We start from the raw sequence: 26,458 nt of genomic DNA, 5'->3' as shown, positions 1-26,458 counted from the left end.
CCAAAAAGTGAACACAACCCAAACGTTCATTAACTGGTGAACGGATAAACAAAATGTGTTATAGTCATACAATGGAATCCTATTCAGCAATAAAAAGGAATGAAGTACTGATACATGCTTCAGTATGGATAAACTTCGAAAACTTTATGCTGTATGAAAGAAGCCAGCCACAAAAGACCACACACTGCGCTCACTTCGGCAGCGCATATACTAAAAATTGGAATGATACGGAGATTAGCATGACCCCTGGGCAAGGATGACGGAGAAATTTGTGAAGGCTTCCATATTTTTTTGCCACAATGGCAATCATATTACAATATATAAATGCATCAAAATAACATGTTGTATACCTTAAATTTACACAATGTTATATGTCAAATATATTCAATAAGAAAAGACCACATGCTGCATTATTCCATTTATATGAAATGTCCAGAATAGGCAAATCTATAGAGACAGAAAGTAGATTAGCTGGGGCTGGGTGTATATGTGGGGGGTAGGGGTGGGGAATAACTGCTAACATACATTGAGTTTCTTTGGGGGGTGATAAAAATGTTCTAAACTTAGATCATGGTGATGGTTGTACAATTCTGTAAGTAAACTAAAAACCATTGAATTGTACACTTTATTTGGGTGAATTTTATGATATATAATTTATATCACATTAATTAATATATATTGCATAGGTCTAGATAAAACCCTTCCTGAATGAAAATTGAGGTTCACCTACTAGGCTGGAAACTCAGTCAGTAAGCTTTCATTGTCTTCCCATTCATCAGGCCTGAAAATGCATGTCTGAACAATGAGAAATTTGTCCATATCTCTATGTCCCCTTCCATTCTAACTCTGTATCCTCAAAATTAATGAGACTGAGCTATGATATTAAGTTTTACAGGTTCTGATTCCATTGCTGCTGTGACATATAATGGAATCTCAGATCAATTTCCTTTATTCATATATGGGTATATCAATTAGAAGGCAATCTCTCATTCTAGTAGAGTAAGTGGTAGCTACTTTCTGGAGGATTCAGGAGCACTTAAAGTCCTCACACCCAGAGTTCTTTCTGTTCTGTCCCCAGCTCCCTTTGCTTCTTTTGGCTTAGGCATTGATTCTAATAGTTGCTGTCAAATGTATACTAAACAAGTGCTTTGATTAATGGATTCTGATCAAGCTGGAGGGAAGATTCCCATGGCTTGCCACAAGACCATGGTCGTTATCAACACTGCTGAAGATATAGACTCCTCAGTCAATTTGTTAGTTATTGAAGGATAAGAGGGGCAGGAAATATATTAGACAATAGAGTGAAGATTAAAAAGTATCTCAACAAGCTGGAACAAAGTGCTGAAACAAACTAAATAAAATTAAATAAGAATAGTTTTCAATAAAGTTCAATAAATCCATCTCACGTGAACAGATGAAGGAGACCCAGGTTTCACAACCACTCATTTGAAAGAAGCCTGAGGATTTTACATGCCAACAATTTCCATATGAATTGTATATATAATTTATTTGTAAAAATAATATTATGGGGGCCAGCCCTGTGGCCTAGTGGTTAAAGTTTGGTGTGCTCTGCTTCTGTGGCTGGGGTTCAGATCCTGGGCATGGACCTACTTCACTTGTCAGCCATGCTGTGGCAGCGACCCACATACAAAATAGAGGAAGACTGGCACAGACATTAGCTCAGGGACAATCTTCCTCAAGCAAAAAAAAAGGGGAAGATTGGCAGTGATTTAGTTCAGGGCGAATGTTCCTGAGTTAAAAAAAAAAAAAAAAGAATATGGTCATGGCAGCAGTAACAGAAGTACAGAACTCAGATGACATTTGGAGTATTATGCCTATTTCTGAATGTAATATTTTTAGAGGTATATTACAGATCAGTCATTCAACAATGTTCAACAAATAATTAAGCCATCTGTGGCAGACCATGCTTGGTACTGGGAACATAGGAAAACACAAAAAAACAAGGTCCTTGTCCTTGTGATGCTTATGAGCTCTCAGAGAAGGCAGGTCTTGAGTCATGATTACCAGCATGGCAAGTCTTATAGAGGGAGAGGGCAGAGCTCATGAGAGGCAGGTAGGGTAGACGTAGCCTTGTCGTCCTTTCATAGGCAGGTAACTTGGGTAGTGAGGGGTCTGCAAACAGTAAGGCATAGCTGAGAAGTCTATGGGTGGATAATCTAGGCAAGAAAGAATTGATGGGGTGTGGTTGAAGTGTACTTATGTGGATACAGAATCAGCCTTATACTTGCTGTTCCAAAGAATTAGCACCAATATGGAGAAATTACAAGGGAGCCGACTTTCTGTGTGGATATTTGGGAGAACTTCCTCGGACAACAGAGAAGATAGCTTGTTAAAGTAGTGAGCTTGCCAACACAAAAGGTATTCAAGCAGATGACTTTTTTGTTGGACTAGATCAGGGGCCGGCAAACATTTTCTGTAAGGGGCAGACAGTAAACATTTTAGGCTTTGTGATCCATATAGTCTCTGTGGCAACTACTCGAGTCTGCCACTGTATCAAGAAAAGAGCCACAGATAACAAGTAAATAAATGAACAGGGCTGTGTTCCAATAATACTGCATTTATGGACCCTGAAATTTGTACTTCATATAATCTTCACACGTCATGTAATATTATTCTGATTTTTCCCCAACAATTCTTAGCTTGTGGACTGTAAAAATACAGGCAATGGGCTGGAGTTAGCCCACGGGTTGTAGTTTGTCAATCCCTGGACTAGATGATGTTGGAGTTGGCTTCTAGTTCTGCAACTCTGAGTTTGAGTAAAACCTGAAAGACACGGCACGGCCTTTTAAACTCATTACCCCTTTGCCAATAATTAAAACTATAGGTAATGTTAATTGGGACCAAAGGATAGAGAATGTTTCACAGCAACAACATAGCGAACTGGGATTTGAACCCAGGCAGCCTGGCCCCAGAATCATTTTTCTGTGTGTTCTTTTGGTTCATGTCTGCAGCAAATCTAGAAGGTGAGCACTCTGGTCGTGCCTGTGCTATCAGTGAGAAAACTGAGGCGCAGAACTGTTAGGTGACTGGCCCACACTCATGAGGGGGCCAGTGCTGGGAGCAGAGTTCAATCTGACCCACAGGCCACACTTCACCACACCCTCTGCATGCTGTGAGGTCAGTGTAACAGATGAGCTGGGCATGGCCACAGTTAGAGTGAAGATTGGCAGCTCACTGACTGGCAACTCTGGGAAATGGTTGTGGGCACAGCATTGAGCCTCTGGAATTAGTGATACCGGGTGAATGTGGAAAGGCAGCAAGACAGAATAAAAAGAGGATCTAGAAAAGTGAAGAAAATCAACTCTGCCTATCCAAAAGTTTGGCCTAGGGGAAAGCTCTGCTTCAATTTCTCTTCTGTCAATTGAAGGATAATATTAATATTCACCAGTCTCACCCAAGGGTGTTGAGTAAATTAATTAAGGCCAATAAACCGCTTGAGGTCTTTAGATGGGAACAAAAAAGTCAAGAACAAGTACAACAGGGCAGTTGATTTGTATTTATTGTTGCATTTATTAAATTGTCACTCTCCTGGTCTTTGCAAGGCTTTATGAATAAACAACAATGTATTAATTATTCTCAGAACTATTCATATCACCCTGAGAAAATCAAGTCTAAATGCCAAGAGAAGATGGTCACTGTGACAGAAGGTTTGCCGAGCCCAAGAATTACAATCTTGAAATCCCCTTCCTATTTCTGTCAACTGACACTTCTGTCACAGGAATGACAGGACCATTTTCTGCCTCTGTGCTGCCTTTTTTCTAGGTACTTGGAGCATAAACTCCCTGCATTTAGGAGTTCTTTTTGCATGAAAGTAGTCTTCTGCCTCCTAGAAGGTACCATGTTATAGAAAGGACAGGACCGGACAGATGAGGCAGGATTGCTCGTTGGGCTGAGGCCTCGGCCAAGAATTTAAGTAGACACTGATTTTTCATTCCCTCGTCCAGGAGGCCTTCCCTGATTTCCAGGCTGAGTTGGGTGTCTCTCCTCTGTACTTCAGCAGCAACAAGCACGCCTCTATTAGTCTACAAGTGCCCTTTTGAAATTGTTGATTTGCTCATCTGGTAGACTGGACAATCCTTGAGGACAAGATGTTTTTGTCATGGTCTTGCCCGTCACTACTGTAAAGCTGAGCAGATTGTGGACTCCCAATAAACATCAAACAACAATAAGTAATAAACAGTCCCTGGTTTGCTCATCAGGAAAATGAGAGAACAGGATGAGATGGTTATTAATGTCTCTTCCGACCTTGAGATTTGGATAAATACCACTCTTCTGACTCCCAAGCAGACTCTCACACAGGTGGTTATTCTATAGCCTGGGGGCAAAAGAGGGAGAGAGTCTCAAAGGAGAAGGCAATTTATGTGACCAGATCCTTCTCTCCCTATAGAATGGACATTCTCTTCTCAGCTCGGTTTCCAGAGGGATCCATTTTCAAACAATGGAGCTCTTAACATTCCTCTGCTTATAACCCTCCAGATGATTCCCATCTTACCCAGAGTAAAAACCACAATCTTCCCCATGACCTACAGACACTGTACGAGTTGGCCTTTTCCCCACTCACCTCTCTGACCTCTATCCCTGGCTCACTCCAGTCCAGCCACACAAGTCTCTTTACCACTCCTCCAATTCACTATGTACCTTCTATCCTCAAGATCTATATCCTATGTTTCCCTCCTTCTGTAAGTTTTCCCCTTAGATATCCGGACGGCTTTCTCTCTTACCTCCTTCAAATTTGCCAAAAGTCACTTTCATAGGCCTATTCTAACCATCTTATTGACAAGCACTCACCATCCTCTTTGCTGATTTATTTTTCTCTGTAGTGCTTGTTATCTTCCATTATACTATAAAAGTTACTTGTACTTTATAGGCTCTCGGAGTTGGAACTTTCATCTGTCTTGATCACTGCTGTGTCCCAGCACCTAGAAGTCTGCCAGGCACGTGGCATGGGCTCAATGAATGTTTATTGGATGAATGAGCACAACTAAGGCAGCACAATGAGATGGGAGTGAGGCTCGGCTCAGGAGCCTCAAGCCCCACTGCTTTTCCTGGTTGGTGTTTGGGCTGTTGCTCTAATCTCATGTTCATGGCCTTCTCCAGAGTCCACATTTGCTCTGATCTTCCAGTTCTCTTTCCCTTTACAACCTCTGTCTACATGTTACTCCCTTACAGGACAGTGGGAGCTCCATCCCAGGCAAATTAAGCAGGAAGCAAAGCAACAGAAAGAGAAAATGCCTGCATGTACTAATGGAAGGCAAAAGCTATTATCAACAGGGAAGGTGTGAGCTTGACCACTGACCTTATTTCCTGATGTGGAAAAAGGAGGCAAACATCAATTTTTCAATCCCAGACTCTCACAAAAGCTATTTATGAACTAATGATGAAAAGCAACTTACTAATAGAACTTTAATACACAAATCTAATGCTGTTTCCTAGGCATAGCTGGTGTTTATGGAGGCTGTCCAAACCTTGAAGTCCTTATGTCCTATAATTCATTATAATAATAAGAAAGAGCAGCAGGGTGGAATGGAAAGATTCAGGCTTTGGATATAGGCACTTGTATTTCTTCACATGGAGAAACAAAATTATAATAACTACTTAATTTATTTTAGAATGAAAGAGGATATTTTAAGAGTGGGATATTGTATATACAATTATCCAATCCATCATGGGTGCTCAATAGATTTCAGCCACCACCACCTCCACTACCATCACCATCATCATCATTGTTACTTGGAAGGGTTGATCTACCTATAAGGCAGTAAAAGAGAAGAGTGTCATCATGCTGAGAGAAATTGAGAAGAGGGGACATTCTATAGGCTGAAAGATGAATCTGATTCAACTAGGTGAAGGTTTCTCAAACTTGGTACTGTTGACATTTGGGGCCACAAAATTCTTTGCTGTGGGGGGCTATTCTGTACATTGTAGGATGTTTAACATTATACATGGCCTATATACACTAGATGCAGCAGCAACCCCCAGTTGTGACAAACAAAAATGTCTCTAGACATTGCCAAATGTCCCCTGGGAGGCACAATCACCTCAAGCTGAGAACTACTGATGTCTGACCAGGAAATCAGAAACAGAAGGCAGTGAAAAAACAGATCTAAGTTAAAACTTTTGCATACATAAGGGACAGTTTATCCTTATGGTTTACAGCAGAGGTTGACAAACTATGGTCCACAGGTCAAATTCTGCCCATCACTTGTTTTTGTAAATAAAATGTTATTGAAACATAGACATGCTCATTATTTACATATTGTCCATGGCAGCTTTCACACTACAAAGGCAGAGTTGAGTAGTTGTAACAGAGACAGTATGGCCCACCAAGCCTAAAACATTTACTCTCTGGCCCTTTGCAGACAAAGTTGTTGATCCTTGGTTTATAGCATGGGTAGAATCTGGAGGCAGGCTGCTTGTTTTTAAATCCTAGTTCAGCTGCTTCTCACCAACATGTTTTCCAGCAAAGTCCTTGAACCTCATGGTGCGTGAGTTTCCTAATCTGTCAATGGGGCTGATGATAATGGTGCCAAACTCTTAGGGTTGTTGTGAGGATTAAATAAATAGTCATGTGATGTGCTCAGAACAGTCTGGGGAACGTTGTTGGCACGCGATACATGTTTGCCATTATAACACTCTTCAAGTTCAAAGGGAAACAAAGAAAACACAGTGATCTTACCTTTTAAGGGACTGATTTATATCTATAAAATCTGCCCAGAAAAGAATAAAATCTCTCACGCCCAATAAACTTGTTAGTCTCTCTCATTCAATCATCTCTCCCTAATATTTGATGTGCTAATTTCAAAGAAAGAAGGGGAGAATCAAATGCCTTTGAAAAACATGGGTTTAAAGTATCTGATGGAAAACCCAAGAGGAGAAACACAAATTTGTAGTGAAACTCATATGGGCTTTACATACTTTCTGGACATTTCAGATTAAGAAAGGCTATGCTTTCTTTTTTCATTCTCTCCTCCCCTGTCTTATTTTTAAACTCCTATAAAGGAAGGGCTTTCAGTTAATAATATGCACTTATGTGGGCCCGGATGCATATATATCCCCATCACAAATCCCCCACCCTGACTAGACCTGGAGCCTCACTGTATACCAGCAAATTCAATTCTTGCCTGTCCTCTAGCATTTGCTTGGGTTGTTTCTGCTTCTCCAGTTCCTGTTTATTCTCCAGGTGTCAGCTTAGATACTTATTTTTGCCCCGTGACCCTTGGCATGCTCTCCAGACTATTTCTTTAATTCTAGAAGTACTCAGAGAACTTCACCTCTTGACAAAGCACTTCATCCCACACTCACTGCAGCTGTTACTCAACTGTTGCTCGTGTGGCTGCCTTGTTTCCCAACCAAATTTTAAATGACTGGTGGCAAAGATCTTACCTTGTGCTTCTCATGTGTATCTCCCGTTGCACTATGCTTAGAGGGGGAACTCTTAGTAGGAACCAAACACATTAATTAATTAAAAATTATATTGGTTGACACAATGCATATATTCAATAAAGGACTCAGATATATAGATACAGATATATAGATATATATAGTCCTACAAATCAATGAAAAAGCAAACAACATCATAGTTAAACAGGTGAAAGACTCGAACAGACACTCCACAAAGGAGCTTATCCAAATGGCCAACAAACATATGAAAAGATACTCAACTATGTTAGTTATCATGAATTAAAACTTCGTGTTGCTATCATTATACGCTCACCAGTGTGTCTAAAATAAAAAGATGCAGGAGGAAGGAGTAGAGCAACTGGAACTCTCACACACAACTGATGGCACCACGAATTGATATAACTATTTTGGAAAACTGTTAGGCAGTATCTACAAATCTCAACATAAGCAGATCCCATGACTTAGCAATTCCATTACTCAGTCTATTCTCCAGAGAAATGCATATATATGTTCATTAAAAAGTAAATACTATAGTATTCACAGTAACACCATTCATAATAGCCAAAAGCTAGAAACCACCTAAATGCTGATTAGTAGTAGAAGAAAGAAAGAAACATTTATATTCTTCTAATGGAATATGACACAGCAAAGAAAAGGAACAATATACAATACTCTCATCAATATGGATGAATTTCACAAACATAATGTTGAGTGAAAGAAGCTAGACAGAAAAGGGTATATACTGTATGATCCAATTTATATATAGTACAAAATCTAGTGAAACAAACCTATGCTGTTAGAAGTTAAGAAAATGGTTATCCTTGCAGAGAAGAGTTTGAGTGATCTTTTTTGAGAATACTGCTAATGTTCTATTTTTTTGATCCGAGTGTTGGTTATATGGGTGTGTTCAATTTGTGAAAATTCTTTAAGCTGTACAATTAAAATATGGACAGTCTTCTATATGTACACTATTCTTCAATACAAGGTTAAAATTATTTTGGTTGACTTAAATAGGAGTAAATTAGCAATATTCTCCTTTATTTCCAGGTAGAGCTTTCTGTTTTGTATATAGTATGTAGGCAACAAAGTCACCATTCCCTGGACAGAGCAACCCATAGTGAAAGAACAGTTGTTCTGATCACACTGTCACAAAACCCTTCCATTCCCTACCACCAGTTCACCACCTCCAGTTTTTTGCTAAGCACACTGGAACATGTCATTCTTTACGCAGAGCTCAGCACTTGAGAATTTGAAAGGACTTCGTTTTACAGGCAACAAAACAGACTCTAAAAGTCGAGTTGTTGGTCTGAGACCACACAGTCAATTCACAGTTGAGGTGGGAGCATGGTCCCAGAACCCCTGCCTTCCAGCTACACTCCTGCCTCTTCTGTTTGCTAGGAATTAGCAAAGCTTCATGGGACAGATCCATGGTTTATACCCTCCTGGGGCAGCTGACCATCCTTGGAGCACAAAAAAATATGTCTGCCTGCAGCAAAGGCACCAAGAATTCTCCATCAACATACTTTTCTATGAAAACTTTACAGGAATCTAATAGGAGAGGACACATTTATTAATTTTCTTTTGGGCCAACTTTTCTTTCAGACTATATATATGTGCTAATTTCTGTAGCTGAACAGCAGAATCATAACCCAGTACTTGGTTAGTAATTATACGGTACATTGTGTTGTAGCGTTGTTACATGCTTTAGGAGGAAGAGAAAAATCTTACAAGCAATTCTTTGCCTTGTCATTTTGAAAGCAAAAAAATTATATTTTGTATTCAAGGAAAACATGTTTAAATTAACCATGCGAGTATGTTTTGTTTCTCCTTGAACAAGGCTTTTGTATCTCTTCTCTGCTTAGTGCATACTGATGCCAAGAAGAGATGAAGCTACAAAAGAGGCCAAAGTATTACATAACCCAGCCTGGGTAAACAAATCCGTCTACCTGGGAGGCTTCCTGAATCTCGATGCTGACCCTGGGTGATATCAACAATGAGCAAGGAGTTCTAAGAGGAAAGCACTGAGTGCATAAACTTGTCCATCAAATACAGGCTGTAGAGCAGGATGGAACTGAGCCCAGTTATGAAAGAAGGGAAATTGGCTTGAAAGCCTGTTGTTGTCACATTCTGAACTTCTCTCCTCTCTTTGATTTCCCCCCAGCCTCTTATCCCCACCTCCCATGCTTAGATGCTTGGTGTTTTTGGTGGACTCACCCTAAGGTGACCTCCAAAGAGTCACCACCTTATATAATTCCCCCCTCTTGAATGCAAGTAGAACTTATTAATTGCTTCCAACCAATAAAATATGGTAAAGATGGTAGGATGTTACTCCTTTGATAAAGTTATGTCACATGGCAAAGGTGACGGGATGTTATGTAAGACTCCACCTTAGTGGGTTGGAATGAAAGACTCTCCCTTGATGGCCTTAAAGGAGTAAGCTGCCATGTTGTAAGACAGCCTCATGGCAAGGAATGCAGGTAGCCTCCAGGAGTGAGAGGGGTCCCAGCCGACAGCCAGCAAGAAATTTTGGGATCACAGTTCTACAGTACCAACAAACAATTCTGCCAACAATCAGGTGAGTTTGAAAGAGGATCCCAGGAAAGTAACATAGCCCCAGTGACACCTTGATTTCAGCCTTGTGAGATTGCATGCCTGGACTCCTGACCTGCAGAAACTGTAAGATACTAAATGTGTGTTGTTTTCCCTGCTAAGCTTGTAATAACTTATTACACAGCAACAGAAAACAATACACAATAATAGGAGGAAAGCTGGAAAATTCACAAATATGTGGAGATTAAACAAGATGATCCTGAACAACAAATGGGTCAAAGAATAAATCAAAAAGGAAATCAAGAAATATCTTGAAATAAATGAAAACAGAAGCACAAATTATTAAAATCTTTTGGATGCTGCAAAATCAGTTCTAAGAGGAAAGTTTATAGTGGTAAATGCCTACATTAAGAAAAATATCTCAAATTAACTTTACACCCCAAGGAACTAGAAAACGAAGAAAAACCCAAAGGTAGAAGAAGGAATGAAATAAAAATTCGAGCAGAAATAAATGAAATAGAGACCAGAAAAACAAGAGAAAAGATCAATAAAACTAAGAGCTGTTTTTTGCAAAGATAAACAAAACTGACAAAATCAGAAAAAGAGAAGATTCAAATGAACAAAATCAGAAATGAAAAAGGAGATACTGCAAGTGATACCACAGAAATACAAAGGATCATGAGAGACTACTATGAATAATTCTACACCAACAAACTGGATAACCAAGAAGAAACAGATAAATTCCTAGAAACATACAACTTATCAAGACTGAATCATGAAGAAATAGAAAACCTGAATAGACCAATAGTGAGTAAGGAAAATGAGTCAGTAATCAAAAACTTCCCAACATAGAAAAGCCCAGAACCAGATGGTTTCACTGGTGAATTCTACCAAACACTTAAAGAAGAATTTTTTTTTCTGCTTTATTTCCCAACCACCCCCCCCCCCCCCCCGGTACATAGTTGTATATCCTAGTTGCAGGTCCTTCTAGTTGTGGGATGTGGGATGCTGCCTCAACGTGGCCTGACGAGCGGTGCCATGTCTGCGCCCAGGATCCAAACCCTGGGCCGCCACAGCAGAGCGTGTGAACTTAACCACTCGGCCATGGAGCCGGTCCCCTTAAAGAAGAATTAAGGTCAATCCTTCTGAAACTCCTCCAAAAAATTGAAGAGAAGAGAATACTCCCAAACTGATTTTATGAGGTCAGCATTTATCCTGAGACCAAAGACAGATAAGAAGACCAGAAAATTACAGACCAATATCCCTGATGAATACAGATACAAAAATTCTCAAGAAAATATTAGCAAACTGAGTTCAACAGCACATTAAAAGGATCACACACCATGATCAAGTGAGATTTATCCCTGAGATGCAAGGATGGCTTAACATACACAAATCAATAAATGTGATAAACCACATTAATAGAATGAAGGATAAAAATCATGTGATCATCTCAATAGAAGCAGAAAAAGAATTTCATAAAATTCAATATCTTTCATGATAAAATCTCTCAACAAATTGGGTATAGAAGGCACATACCCCAACATAATAAAGACCATATATGACAAGCCCACAGATAACATCATATTTAATGGTGAAAGGTTGAAATCTTTCCCTCTAAGATCCAGAACAAGACAAAGAAGCCCACTCTCACCACTTGTTTTCAACACAGTACTGGAAGTCCTATCCAGAGCAATTAGGCAAGAAAAAAATATAAAAGGCATCCAAATAGGAAAGGAAGAAGTAAAAGTCTTTGTTTGCAGATGATACGATCTTATATACAGAAAACCCTAAAGACCCCACCAAAAATTAATCAACGAACTCAGTAAAGTTGCAGGGTACAAAATCAACATACAGAAAACAGTTGCATTTTTATAAACTAACAACAAAACATCTGAAAAAGAAATAAAGAAAACAATTGCAATAGCATCAAAAACAATAAATACTTAGAAATAAATTTAAGGAAGTGAAAGATCTGTATGCTGAAAACTACAAGACTTTGGTGAAAGGAATTGAAGGAGACACAAACAAATGGAAAGATAGCCTGTGTTCACAGATTGAAAGAATTAATGCTGTTAAAATATCCACACTACTCAAAGCCGTTTATAGATTCAATGCAATCACTATCAAAATTCTAAGTACATTTTTCACAGAAATAGAAATAACAATCCTAAAATTTGTATGGAGCCACAAAAGACCCCAAACAGCCAAAGCAATTTTGAGAAAGAAGAACAAAGCGGGAGGCATCACACTTCCTGATTTTAAACTATACTACAAAGCTATAGTAATAAAAACAGTGTGGTACTGGCTTAAAAATAGACACACAGACCAATGGAACAGAATCAAAGGCCCAGAAATAAACCCTCACATATATGGTTAACTAATATTTAACAAGGGAGCCAAGAATACTCAGTGGGTAAAGTATAGTCTCTTCAATAAATGGTGTTGAAAAAACTGGATAACCAAATGCAGAAGAATGAAACTGGATCCCTATCTTACACTACTCACAAAAATTAACTCAAAATGGGTTAAAGACTTAAACATAAGACCTTAAACTATAAAACTCCTAGAAGAAAACATAGGGAAAAATCTCCTTGACATCAGTCTTAGCAGTGATTTCCTGGATACGATACCAAAACCACAGCAACAAAAACAAAAATGGATAAGTGGGACTACATCAAACTAAAAAGCTTCTGCACCGTAAAAGAAACAATCAACAAAATAAAAAGGTAGCCTACAGAATGGGAGAAATATTTACAAATCATATATCTGATAAGAGGTTAATATCCAAAATATAGTCATGCTCACATAATGGTGTTTCAGTAAACAATGGACTATGTATACAACAGTGGTCTCATAAGATTAGTACCATATAGCCCAGGTGTGTAGTAGGCTATACCATGTAGGTTTGTGTAAGTGCACTCTCTGATGTTCACACAATGAAGTTGCCTAATGATGTATCTCTCAGAACGTTTCCCCATTGTTAAGCAAAACATGACTGTATAAAAGGGACTCATACATCTGAAGAGCAAAAAAACAAACAACCTAACTAAAAACTGGGCAAAGGATCTAAATAGACATTTTTCCAAAGAAGATATACAGCTAGCCAACAGGTACATGAAAAGGTACTTGACATCACTAACCATCAGGGAAATGCAAATCAAAACCACAATAAGCTCACATCTGTTAGAATGGCTATCATGAAAAAGACAAGAGATAACAAGTGTTAGAAAGGATGTGGAGAAAGGGAAACCTTGTGTACTGTTGCTGAGAATGTAAATTGGTGCAGCCACTACGGAAAACAGTAGGGAAGCTCCTCAAAAAGTTAAAAATAGAACTACCATATGATCCAGCAATCCAACTTCTGGTATATATCCAAAGGAAATGAAAACAGGAGCTCAAAAAGATAGTTGCACCCCCATGTTCTTCAGCATTATTCACAATCACTAAGATATGGAAACAACCTAACTGTCCATCAATGGATGAACAGATAAAGAAGACATACAATGGAATATTATTCAGCTGTGAGAAAGAAGGAAATCCTGCCATTTGCAACAACTTGGATGAAACTTGAGGGCATTATGCTAAATGAAATAAGTCAGGCAGAGAAAGGCAAATACAGTATGATTGCACTTATATGTGAAATCTAAAAAAGCCAAACTCAGAGAAACAGAGAGTAGAGTGGTGGTTACCAGGGGTTGGGCCAGGGAGGGACATGGGGAGATACTGGTCAAAGGGGACAAACTTTCAGTTATAAGATTAACAAGTTCTGGGACAAAGTCCAAAGTCAGAAAAATAATAAAAATTCGAACAGAAAAAAATGAAATAGAGACTAAAAAAACAACAGAAAGAATCAATGAAACTAAGAGCTGATTCTTTGAGAACATAAACAAGATTGATAAATACTTAGCCAGACTAACTAAGAAAAAAGAGAGAAGGCTCAAACAAATAAAAATGAAAGTGGAGAAATTACAACGGATACCACAGAAATACAAAGGATTATAAGAGAATACTATGAAACACTATATGCCAACAATTGGACAATCTAGAAGAAATGGATAAATTCTTAGACTCTCAAGAAGAAATAGAGAATCTGAATAGATCAATGACAAGGAAAGAGATCAAAACATCAATCAAAAACCTCCCCAAACCAAAAGTCCAGGATGAGATGGCTTCTCTGGAGAATTCTACCAAACATTTAAGAAAGATTTAATACCTATCCTTCTCAAACTATTCCAAAAAACTGAAGAAGACAGAATACTTACTAACTCATTCTATCAGGCCAACACTACCCTGATCCCAAAACCAGACAAGGACAACACAAAGAAGGAAAATTACAGGCCAATATGGTGAAAAACTGAAAGCCATTCCTCTGAGAACAGGAACAAGACAATGGTGCCCACTCTCAACACTCCTATTCAAAATAGAACTGGAGGTTTGGCCTGAGCAATTAGGCAAGAAAAAGAAATGAAAGGTATCCAAATTGGAAAGGAAGTAAAACTCTGTTTGCAAATGACATGATTGTATATATATAAAACCCTAAAGAATCCACCAGAAAGCTATTAGAAATAATGAACAATTACAGCAAAATTGCAGGATACAAAATCAACTTACAAAAATCAGTTGCATTCTATATACTAATAACAAACCAGCAGAAAGAGAAGCCAAGAATACAGTCTCATTTATAATCACAACAAAAAGAATAAAATATCTAGGAATAAATTTAACCTAGGAGGTGAAAGACTGATACACTGAAAACTATAAGATACAATTGAAAGAAATCGAAGAAGACATGACATATTATTGAAGATGACCTGGTCATTTATCCATTCCAGGGATATAAACTTTTTTTTTTTTTGAGGAAGATCAGCCCTGAGCTAACTACTGCCAGTCCTCCTCTTTTTGCTGAGGAAGATTGGCCCTGAGCTAACATCCCATGCCCATCTTCCTCTACTTTATATGTGGGATGCTACCACAGCATGGCTTGCCAAGCAGTGCATAGGTCTGCACTCAGGATCCAAGCTGGCGACCTCTGGGCTGCCGAAGTGGAACATGCGAACTTAACCACTGCACCACCAGGCCAGCCCCGGATATAAACTTTTTAACAGAAAACCTTAGTATTTTTCCAGGTGTGTTCCCTGAATTATAGAAACAAAACAAAACAAAAAATCAGTTCTGTTGTCAAATATGTTTGGGAAATGCTAAGTAAAGCAAAGTTAAGCAAGTTCCTTTACTGCAAGAGTTCTAGAGATTTTAGCACCCTAAAGAAGTCTGTGCATCCACACAGGAAGATAAACACACAGCATTTCTATAATTTATTTACTTTCAGAGCCATTTCCTCCTCACTTCCCCCTTTTTTTCGCAGAGGAAGATTCACCCAGAGCTGACATCTGTTGCCAATCTTCCTCTTTTTGCTTGAGGAAGATTTACCCTGAACTCACATTTGTGCCAGTCTTCCTCTATTTTGTATGTGGGTCACCACCACAGCATGGCCACCAATGAGTGGTGTAGTTCCACATCCAGGAACCAAACTCAGGCCAATGAAGCAGAGCATGCTGAACTTAACCACCAGGCCATGGGGTTGGCCCCATCCTTCCCTTTTTTAGTGTGTATGCTTTTGTGTACATGCAGAATCTCATAAGATATTAATCCAGAGAGCAGACACCCCCACACACACATACACACATATGTACATATATGAAAATGACTAGAAGACACTCAAGTAGAATGTCTGTAAATGATAGTTATATCAGTAGTTATTATATAATGGGTTTAAGGGTGTTTTCTCTAATGTTTATTGTTTTCAAACAACTTTTAAAAGTTCAAAAAAATTAGGGAGAATAGCTAGCATGTATCCATCCCAACCCAGAAATTATTTTTAAAAAATTAAGGGGTGATTGCCAGAGCAATTAGGCAAGAGAAAGAAATAAAAGGAATCCAAATAAGGAGTTAAGAAGTCAAACTCTCGCTGTTTGCAGATGACATGATCTTATACATAGAAAACCCTAAAGAATCCATCGGAAAATTATTAGAAATAGTTAACAACTACAGTAAAGTTGCGGGGTATAAAATAAACCTACAAAACTCAGTTGCATATCTATACTCTAATAAGGAACTTACAGAAAGAGAACTCAAGAATACAATTTTATTTACAATTGCAACAAAAAGAATAAAGTACCTAGGAATAAACTTAACCAAGGAGGTGAAGGACTTATACAATGAAAACTATAAGACATTATTGAAACAAATAGATAATGACATAAAGAGATGGAAAGAGATTCCCTGCACATGGATTGGAAGAATAAACATAGTTAAAATGTCCATACTACCCAAAGCAATCTCCAGATTCAATGCAATCCCAATCAGAATCCCAATGACATTCTTCATGGAAATAGAACAAAGAATCCTAAAATTCATATGAGGCAACAAAAGGCCCCGAATTGCTAAAGCAATCCTGAGAAAAAAGAACAAAGCTGGAGGCATCACAATCCCTGACTTCAAAATGTACTACAAAGCCATAATGACCAAAACAGCACGGTACTGCTACAAAAACAGACACACAGATCAATGGAACAGAACTGAAAGCCCAGAAATAAAACCGCACATATACGGACAGCTAATCTTCGACAAAGGTGCCAAGAACATACAATGGAGAAAAGATAGTCTCTTCAATAAATGGTGTTGGGAAAACTGGACAGCCACATGCAAAAGAATGAAAGTAGACCATTATCTTTTTCCATACACAAAAACAAACTCAAAATGGATCAAAGACTTGAAGATAAGTCCTGAAACCATAAAACTCCTGGAAGATAATATAGGTAGTACACTCTTTGACATGGTACATAAAAGGATCTTTTCGAACACCATGTCTTCTCAGACAAGGGAAACAAAAGAAAAAATAAACAAGTGGGACTTCATCACACTAAAGAGCTTCTGCAAGGCAAAAGAAACTAGGATCAAACCAAAAAGACAACCCACCAATTGGGAGAAAATATTTGCAAATCATATATCTGATAAGGGGTTAATATCAATAATACATAAGGAACTCACACAACTGAACAACAAAAAAACAATCTGATCAAAAAATGGGCAGAGGATATGAACAGACATTTTTCCAAAGAAGATATACAGATGGCCAATAAACACACGAAAAGATGTTCAACATTACTAATCATCAGGGAATTGCAAATCAAAACTACACTAAGATACCACCTTACACCTGTTAAAATAGCTATAATCACTAAGACTAAAAATAACAAATGTTGGAGAGGGTGTGGAGAAAAAGGAACCCTCATACACTGCTGGTGGGAATGCAAACTGGTGCAGCCACCATGGAAAACAGTATGCAGATTCCTCAAAAAAACTAAAACTAGAAATACCATATGAGCCATACGACCCATACGACCCAGCTATCCCACTACTGATTATCTACCCAAACAACTTGAAATCAACAATCCAAAGTAACATATGCACCCCTATGTTTATTGCAGCACTATTCACAATAGCCAAGACATGGAAATAATCCAAGTGCCCATCAACTGATAAATGGATAAAGAAGATGTGGTACATATACAATGGAATACTACTCAACCATCAAAAAAGACAAAATCATCCCATTTGCAACAACATGGATGGACCTGGAGGGACTTATGCTAAGTGAAATAAGCCAGACAGAGAAAGACAAACACCAGATGATTTCACTCATATGTGGAAAACAGTTCAGTGGTCACCAGGGGAAGGGGGGTGGGGGATAGGCACAGGGGGTGAAGGGGAGCACTTATGTGGTGACAGACAAGAAATAATGTACACCTGAAATTTCACAATGATGTAAACTATTATGAACTCAATTAAAAAAACTGGTTGTAATAGTTGAGGAGGCATGGCGATAGGGGAAGATGAGGACTAAGGACAGATAAAGATGCCAGTCCTGCTGTGATGTCTTCATCTTGGTGACCTAACTGATGCCTTCTCTTTTCAAATACCATCCAATCCCAGAAAAAAAAAACTAAGGGGTGATTATTCATAATACAATCAGATCCACTAATTTTTTTCAGTATTTAAAAGATGCCCACAGGCTTCTATAAAACATGAACCTTCTCATACATCTAAATTATGTTTCAATTTTTAAAAATTGAAATATACATGTTTAGTGCAATAATAGCCGTATGGTACATCCACAAGAAGACTTCATTTAATTGAACTCTTTGAAGCTACATTTACTGGGAAAAATTTGCCATCTGGTGGTATATCTGCTATTATGGGATATTAGCAAATAGCATTATCAGAGTTAATTATTTAACTGAGATTAGTATCTCATGATTTCTTTTATCCTCAGCACTGAGTTTTAAATATACTGCTATTTTAAATTTTCTATTCTTCCACTATTTATGATCCCCTGATGATATCCAAACATCAACATTTTTCTGGCTCTATCAAAATTCAAGATGTCATATGTGAGTTTGTCTCAAGGCTTTTATGTTGACAATCTGCATATTGCCCTATGCAACATGCCATGGAGGACAACAAGAGGACTCCACACTGAAGTCGTTGGTCTTTCCAAAGCTTCCACCCAATGTGGCTTCTCTTCTGCAGTTTCCTATGCCAGAAGATTCTTCTAAGTACCTATTATACCATTCTACTTTCATTCACAGAGGCAAGGCAAGAAATTTTAAAACCCATTGCTTGTTTTTATGCTATGTTGGAAATTGCTCATTGTTTCAGATAACAAACCATCAAAATGTTTAGCTTTCTTTTGATGATCAAAAATAAGACTCAATATTAACATCAGAAATTCCCCATCACTCATTCAGAGCACCAAAACTGTCTGAATATTTCATACATTTACTCATTGTGAAATACAAGCCTTTTGCAAAAAGAAGTTTGCTTCAGAATGCACATACAGACACAAAACCACATATAAATATGATTAGATGTTCTCAAAGAAACGATAAATAATAAAGAATTCACTGCATCTCATATTATCATCCCACTTGCTTAAAATCTCATTTTGCTTTAACAATTAGTCTCCCATAGAAAATGACTTGTGCTCGATTCCTGGAAGAAACAAACTAAAAAATATTGTGAGTTGGGCTTTATCAGGTAATTTCAAAAGTGTAACTCACCAACTCTCTGAATAATGTCACAGCGAGAGGAAAGAATATTTATGGTAGCTCCTTCCTAGCATTGTAAATTTCATAGGAACGAGGAAATTTGTTCCATCCCATAGCAGAGAATACTGAGGAAATTTTCGAAGGTAGGAGCTGTCAATTCTGGTGACATTAGGGGATTTCAAATGTAATAAAAAACGAAAAACACAACTCCTAGAAGAGTCCACAGTCATATATTTCTCCCTCCCCATTAGAATCTAAAATTATACTGAAAGAATTAAATAGAAGAAACCGGTATTCAGAAAGCAGCAATCCAAGTGTCTTCAGGCATGAGTAAGGTTTGGGCAGCTTTGCTGTTCTTTCTCAGCGTGTTACTAGATCTGCACGCTCCCTTCCTTTCTGTTCAGTATGTAGAGTATATAAGGCAATGGTCAAACTCATGGCAGAGAAAGAAGCCCGGGAAAAGAGAAATCACAAGTACTGTAATGACAAGTTCACCACTCATAAAACCACGATCTGAAGACTGCCTGACGAAGACGACTCTGCTCCTATTAAATTGTAAGTAAATATATTTTCAGTCCTCCTACCATGTAGCTTCTGGGAAAATCTTAGTTGAAAAAGAAAGATACCATTAGCCTAGAGTGGAAGAAACTGCCGTCAGCATTAACCTCAACTGAATTACAACACACAGGTTGTATCTACAAGCAAGAGAAAAATAAATGCAACAAATGAAAGCTTATTCTCATTCTCTGGGGTCTTAGCGTGTGAGGGGACCAGGGTCTTGTGCTGGGCTGCAGGCCATGGTAGACCAGAACAATTTCATCTTTCGGTCATGTGCAAGTCTGCTCTGTATAAGGTGACTCAGTTCATGAAAAGAACCAATGGGAGAAAGCCAGGAAAGATTTGCCATGATGAAGTTTCCCGTGGGTAGCTTTAAATAAGCAGCCATTTGAATGAGAGGAAAGGCAAGCAAGTAGGTAAATAATTCAAAAGAGTTGAATCTGACACATTTTCAGAAGGTAATGAAATGCAATATTCATGCCCTTATAAACAAACAATTCGGCTTTGCATTGTTTAGCTGAGTTACTCAGGAAATCTATTACGACATTGCACTCACCTTCTACAGTTACCTAGAAAGGCAGCTGTAATCACTACTGGAAGGGACAAGCTCATAAATTCTCTTTGGATTATAATGCCCAAATAATCCCACCATAAATAATTTCTAGAATTCTAGATGCTTCCTCTTATTTTGTTTTTTTTTTTTCTTAGCAACGACTGTCTTCTATTCTTTCTTCAGGCTCTGATCTTTTCTGGCGTTTTCAGTGTAGACTGTGCTTTTATTTTCTGTTTCCAAGTTTTAGAAGTTCTCCTGAGAGCTTTTTGCCCAAATAATGTCTTCTCACAGATATCCACGGGTTAGCTCCTCTTCCCTTTTTCTTAAAATCTGCCAGGAGAAAAAACCTTCTCTAGCTGAGGGATGTAAGCCAGAAACAAGAGCACTCCCTGGTGGACATCTACGGTGATACCACCTAAATAGAAACATGGATTGCTTTTTCTCCGGACTCCGTCAAGTAGTGATGGTTAGGAGGACCATATGTGTTATCGTCCAAACCAGAAGGCTTTTGAGAGCAAGTGGTGGTTTTGCAAATAATGACACTTGGCAAACAGGTGTAAACCAGGACTGTTCTGGGCAGGCAGGGATGAATGGGCATTCTAGGTATTAAAGTTAGAAATAGTGAATTTGTCCCTAGTAACTGAAGTGAACCAAGAAACAGAATTCGCTCACTTGTGAAGCGGAGAGCAGAGAGAGTCATCGAGTTGGTAAATAATATTGCCATCCTCTCCTCATTGGGGAGGATGTCCTCATTCTGTCTGTACTCAGAGAAAAAAGCACATTACTGATTGAAAGGATATGATGCCTGATCTCCAAGAGGCTCCAAAAGTAATTGCTTCAGCAACAATTTTTAAAATGTAAGAATTTCATTTCTACACAAATATGTTAATAATCCAAATGGCACATTAAGGTTTAATATATCTTTGATTTTACTCTGCATTTGAACTCTGGAATGGAAAGAGATATTCACGTTTCTAGCCAATTTATATTGTAGCCGGCCTTCTCTATTTTAAGACCCTGTTGCAGAATATATTTCACTTAACACTGCCAATAGCAGAATGACATGAAGAGGTAGGTCCAAGACTGCAGGTATTTACAAAACAAATGAAATCATCAGGTTGTGACAGTAGAACCGGCAGGACTCAATACTACCTCAGCTTGGATGAAAAATATTGCACAACAAAACAAAATAAATGGAAATAATCTTTCACGAGTGCCAATAACTTAGATTTATGGGGTCATCTATACAAATGGCAATTTCTAATGGATTACCAAACATGTGTGTGAGGACTTTCATTTCCACTTGTGTACATTTTATTATCATTTGAAGGGCTAGAAAATCGGAGTCAAATTAAAGTGCAAAAATGGGGACATAAGCAAACGTTCGGAAAATGGATCACGTGTAGAGTTTCAATAAGCAAACTGTATCTTTCACAAGAGTTTTTATTATTGTTTAATTACATAAGTTGTGAAATTTCATTCTTCCTTCAGTTAAAAGAAACATCCTGAGACTGTAAATGGTAAATATAGATAGTTCAACTGCCAGGCACATTGTTGGGGGGGGTGGGGCGGGGTAGGGGTTTCAATGGATGCAGCAGCACTTTTCAAATCAAAGTACTGTTTCTGTGATTACAATACCCTTATTTTACAGAAGTGTGTAAAATACACCTTATCTTACAGATGAAGTGACCTAAGCACGGAGAAGTTACAGTCTAGACTAGGACTGGAACCCTTTAGACCCTACTAGGCTGCCTGAGGCGCAACTCTAAATTTCCCACTGCCTTATATCATCAGTTGTAATGCTGCTGGATAGACTCACAGCTGTATTCATACCAATTTCATCCTAATTACGTTTCCATGAAATTACACTGCATGGGTTTTATTGCAATCAGGAGATGCCCACTGTCTCCTTAATGGAAACGTGGGGAAAGACCCTAGCTTAGCGGATCTCAGCTGGGGTTGATTATGCTCTCCCGCACATGGGACATTTGGCAATGTCTGGAGACATTTTTAGTTGATACAATCCTGGGAGGGGGAGTTTGCTATTGGTATCTAGTGAGCAGAGTCCAAGGATGCTGCTAAACATCCTACAATGCACAGAATTATCCAGCCTCAAATGGTGTTGCAGTTGAGAAACCCCATCCTAGACATTATCACTATATTTCCAAGTGACTTCTTGGGATGGAACCCACCATTTAATTCCTCATCCAATCCAATTTATGTTGATGTCTATGGGCTGTAAAATTAGATACCTTTACAATTAGTTTCCTGATTGTGGGAATGTACTGCATCTGGAACTTGATGTTCCCTATTCAAAGGGTTGCAAGATCTTTAGAAGGTGTTTCTGGCACAGGAAGGGAGAGAGGAAATTCTGAGGGGCCCTACTAAAAAGAAATGGCCAACCTCTCATTCTTCATACCCTAAGGTGACCTCCAATGAGTCACACCCTTGTAGAATCCCATCCTCTTTAGTGTCGCTGGGACCTGTGACTTGCTTCCAATTGATAGAATATGGAAACGTTGATGGGATGTTATTCTCATGATTATGCTACATGATATAAGACTCTGTCTTAGAAGATTGGAGTGAGAAATTCTCCTGCTGGCCTTGAAGAAGTAAGCTGCTGTGTTGTGAATAGTCTATGACATGCGCCACATATCTAGGAACTGTAGGAGGCTTCTAGGACCTGAGGGCAGCCTCCAGCTACCAGCCAGTAAGAATCCAGGGACCTCAGTCCTACAACCTCAAGGAGGTGACCTGCCAACAACCTGAGGGAGCTTTGGAGATGATCTTTCTCCAGTCAAGCTTCAGATGACACTGCAGCCCTGCCTGATTCCAGAATTGCAGGCTTGTGAGGCCCTGAGCAGAGGACCTAGTTAAGCTGTGCTCAAACATGACCCATGGAAACTGTGAGATAATAATGTGTGTTGTTTTAAGCTGTTAAAATTGTGGTAATTTGTTATGCAGAAACAGGATGAACTCACGATGGAAGAGCAGTATCTGTGGTGCTAAAGAAAAAGTATGGAGCCATGTGCTACTCTTCTTCATTGATCTGACTTCCTAACTGAGAGAGAGAGAAGGTCTGGGGGTGATACTTGGCTTTAGGATCACTATAAAATGGTATCTGGAGGCCAATTGGCATCAGTGGATCAAAGGGAGCTACATACAGAAAATCCCACACTGTTTCACCAAACAAAATCATGGAAAGCATCCAGATTTCACCCTCACCCATTTTCTCTCCAAAGTGACCAGATCATCCCTAAGTGGGTAGAAACATGAGATGCTTTTCCATGAGAAAGGACCAGAGAATTCCTGACTTAGGAACCGCCTGGTAGAGGAGTTTCACCAGGTGGGGAGGGAAATTTCAAGGAGATGGAATTCTCATTTCCAGCTGCAAAGCCCCGCACTCCCTCCTCATGCCCTTAGGAAACTGAGGGACTGAACACAGATTAACAAACAGCAGTGCCCTGTCCTCCATCAAGGGTTCCCAGAGGAAGAGTCAAGTAGAATTCATGTAAAAATATAAATGAATCAAGGAAACTCTGTTGGTGCTACTTACTGGGGAACGAAGTTGGGAGGCGGCGGGGGGGGGGGGGGGGGCGTGCAAGCAGAACTGTCCCAATTCAAAGCACACAAAACAAACAAAAAGGAAATGTGGGATCTAAGTAAAAAATGCTTTTAATGGAAAGAAGAAATCTTGGATGGAGGAGACAGATGATGTGAATAATCAGGGGAAGATTTATTCAAGTAAACAAAAGCACATAAGTGACTCAAACTCTGATGGAAACGAAAGAAAACATAGGCTCTGTAAGATCATAAGGAAAAGTGAATTAACAAAAAAAAGTATTAGAAGAAAAGAGTGCTGGCAGCGGTAAGGAAACAAATTAAGAAGAAATACGACGCATTGTGTGACTAAAAGAAAGAACTTGAGTCAGGGATAGCAGAAACTTGAGGTGATATAAACTTATCTAAGGCTGGAGGCAGTAGGGATAGAAAAGGATGAGTGCAGAAGAAAAGGAGAGAAGAGAGGATGCAGAAAAAATCTATTCAAAGAAGCAGGGAGAGAATGGACATAGAGTCAATTTGTGGAATTCGAACAAGGAGTTTCTCGAAGCAAGGGCAGTCAAGGGCAAGTGCTAAGGAAAGATCATCAATGAGTAGACAAAGTGGGGGTAAACCTTCTCTCTTCAGAGGAAGGACAATCAGAGAGCCTTCAATTGTGGTTCATCGAAGGTTCTTGATCTCCATGGGCTGCCAAGGGGAAATCTGAAATTTCCAGATGAAAGTGGGAATAGGAAGTGTCTATTTGATCATCTGTAGTTTTCAAATAGGACTCTTAGATTGCTAAGAGGAGTTCTTTCCCAAATATACTTGCTTCTGACAAATGGACTTTGATTTGAAGGTAAGTTTTAGAGTCTTTTAGATAAGATTTCTGTCTCAAGACAGTAAGCTGTCTTATGAACCCTGGCGACAGGTCAGGATTCTCTCTCTCTTTTTCAGGAAAGGGTTGAAGCTGCAGTTGATGATTTCCCCAGTCTTATTCAATTTCAGGACTGCTAGCGTGCCAATGGAACACTAGTTGGTGCTACTCTGTAGAGGGTAAGAGTCAAGGATGAGGGATCAAATGCTTTATTCATGCATTTGACATGCTTTAGCCAACCTCCTATAGAACCAAGAAATGTTCTTAATTCTCTACCCCATGTCTATTCCTAATATAGTACAGGGAAGAAAGCAATGAAAATCATTCCTTACAGCTATGTTTCAAAAAAAAAAAAAACCCAAAAAACAAAAGCAAAAGGCAAGCAACAGTTTCGAAAAGAATACATAGAATCATTTTCTGAAATATTTACTATAGCAGAGGCCAGAATTTTGAGTTAAAGCACTATTAACAACAGGGTAGGGAAAGGAGAGGACTTGCCAAATGAGAAATGTCTTATTCTGCAATTCCAGATTCATTCTCTCAGTGCTCTTTGCAACCAAGATCCATGCAAAGCTAGTGCAGTCCAGGCAAACTAATTCAGCAACCACTGCGGTCATTCGCCGTTTCGCTGCTAATTTGCTATTTTAAATAGTCTGGAAAGTAACTTGCTGCTGTGTAATTATAATTTAATTCTGGCCAAGAAAGCTAACTTTCCCACAATACCGGTGGGCTGGCAGCAGGAGACCCAGGCACCTGCGGCAGCACCATCGTGCTGATTGTAGTGCTGCAGACTAGGTTGTGAGGTCCCTACAACAACCCACACCTAGTCGCAAGGCCCAAAGAATTATTTTTTAAGACCCCCAAAACACATGACAGGCACTGTTGCAGTTTAGTGCAGTTAGATGACAGCTTAGCTCTTAGAGACAGTACAAGGTACCATTGCACCTGCTTTAAAACATTTTTAGGAGTAAATGACATACTTTAAGTACAGTGCTTAACACAGTGTTTGGCAGGTTATAAGTACTTTATTATATTTTAATATTGCTATTTCCTTACAGACTTAATGGCTTATATTGACAATGAGATTGAGTTTTTAAAAAGAAGATCGCCAGAGCTTTGAATATATCTTCCTAGGCTGGGTATTTGGGCCAATGGCAGGGTATATGAGGAAAGAGCCACTTTATATTTGGGTGTGTATGGTGGGGATGGGGAGAGTTTGAAGAGAGTGGCAAGGCAAATTCTAGGAATAAAGCCGAACAGAAAGCTCCTGTCACAGCACCTGTCCCACTGCACTGCCATGTGTTTCCTCGTCTATCTTCTCTTCTAGACCGTGAGCTGAGGGAGGGCAGGTATTCTGTCTTTCTCTCCTAGTTTCTTAACAATGGCTACTTCGATGGATTGAATGGAAAGAAAGCATAAATTTGGTGAAGAAGTGTCAAGTCTCCATTTCAAAATCACATCTAATAATAACACTTGTGCTGACCATCCCTTTTATGAAATTCCCAGGCCACTGACACAGGTTGTATCTTTCGAAGCACAACTGCCCTTTATTTAACTGTCAGTACTGCTAGTATATATTTTCTGTATAGCAGTAAGGTCTTGCCCATCCTCCCTTGGGAATCATCATTTACCATCACCATCACCATCATCACCACCACCACCACTGTGATACTGATTAGACATTAAATCTAGAGAAGGCTAAGAGCTTCCATTTCCATCCCTCTGACTTGTAACATCCACTGTGCTTCTCTCCTTTCCTTCTAGGACTCAGGCTGGAGAGTCTTGGTGCACTCATTCCCTGAGGTTGCCTGGTGGCATCCAGAACATCCTTCACTCACAAGAAGAGGA

General features: G+C 39.0%; 1 protein-coding gene and 1 non-coding gene across 5 annotated transcripts in view; one reads left to right on the top strand and one right to left on the bottom strand.

Annotated features, from left to right (window-relative positions):
- Nucleotides 1-26,458, bottom strand: part of FRMPD4 (FERM and PDZ domain containing 4) — a 797,725-nt gene that overhangs the window by 532,726 nt on the left and 238,541 nt on the right. The gene's annotated exons all lie outside the window — the stretch shown is intronic.
- Nucleotides 187-291, top strand: LOC139081226 (U6 spliceosomal RNA). The gene has a single exon (XR_011536349.1). It is a non-coding gene; the product is annotated as a U6 spliceosomal RNA (small nuclear RNA).

This window comes from Equus przewalskii, chromosome X (assembly GCF_037783145.1).
Source record: "Equus przewalskii isolate Varuska chromosome X, EquPr2, whole genome shotgun sequence".
In the NCBI taxonomy this organism is placed as follows: domain Eukaryota; kingdom Metazoa; phylum Chordata; class Mammalia; order Perissodactyla; family Equidae; genus Equus; species Equus przewalskii.
This window is presented reverse-complemented; position numbering and strand designations above follow the sequence as displayed.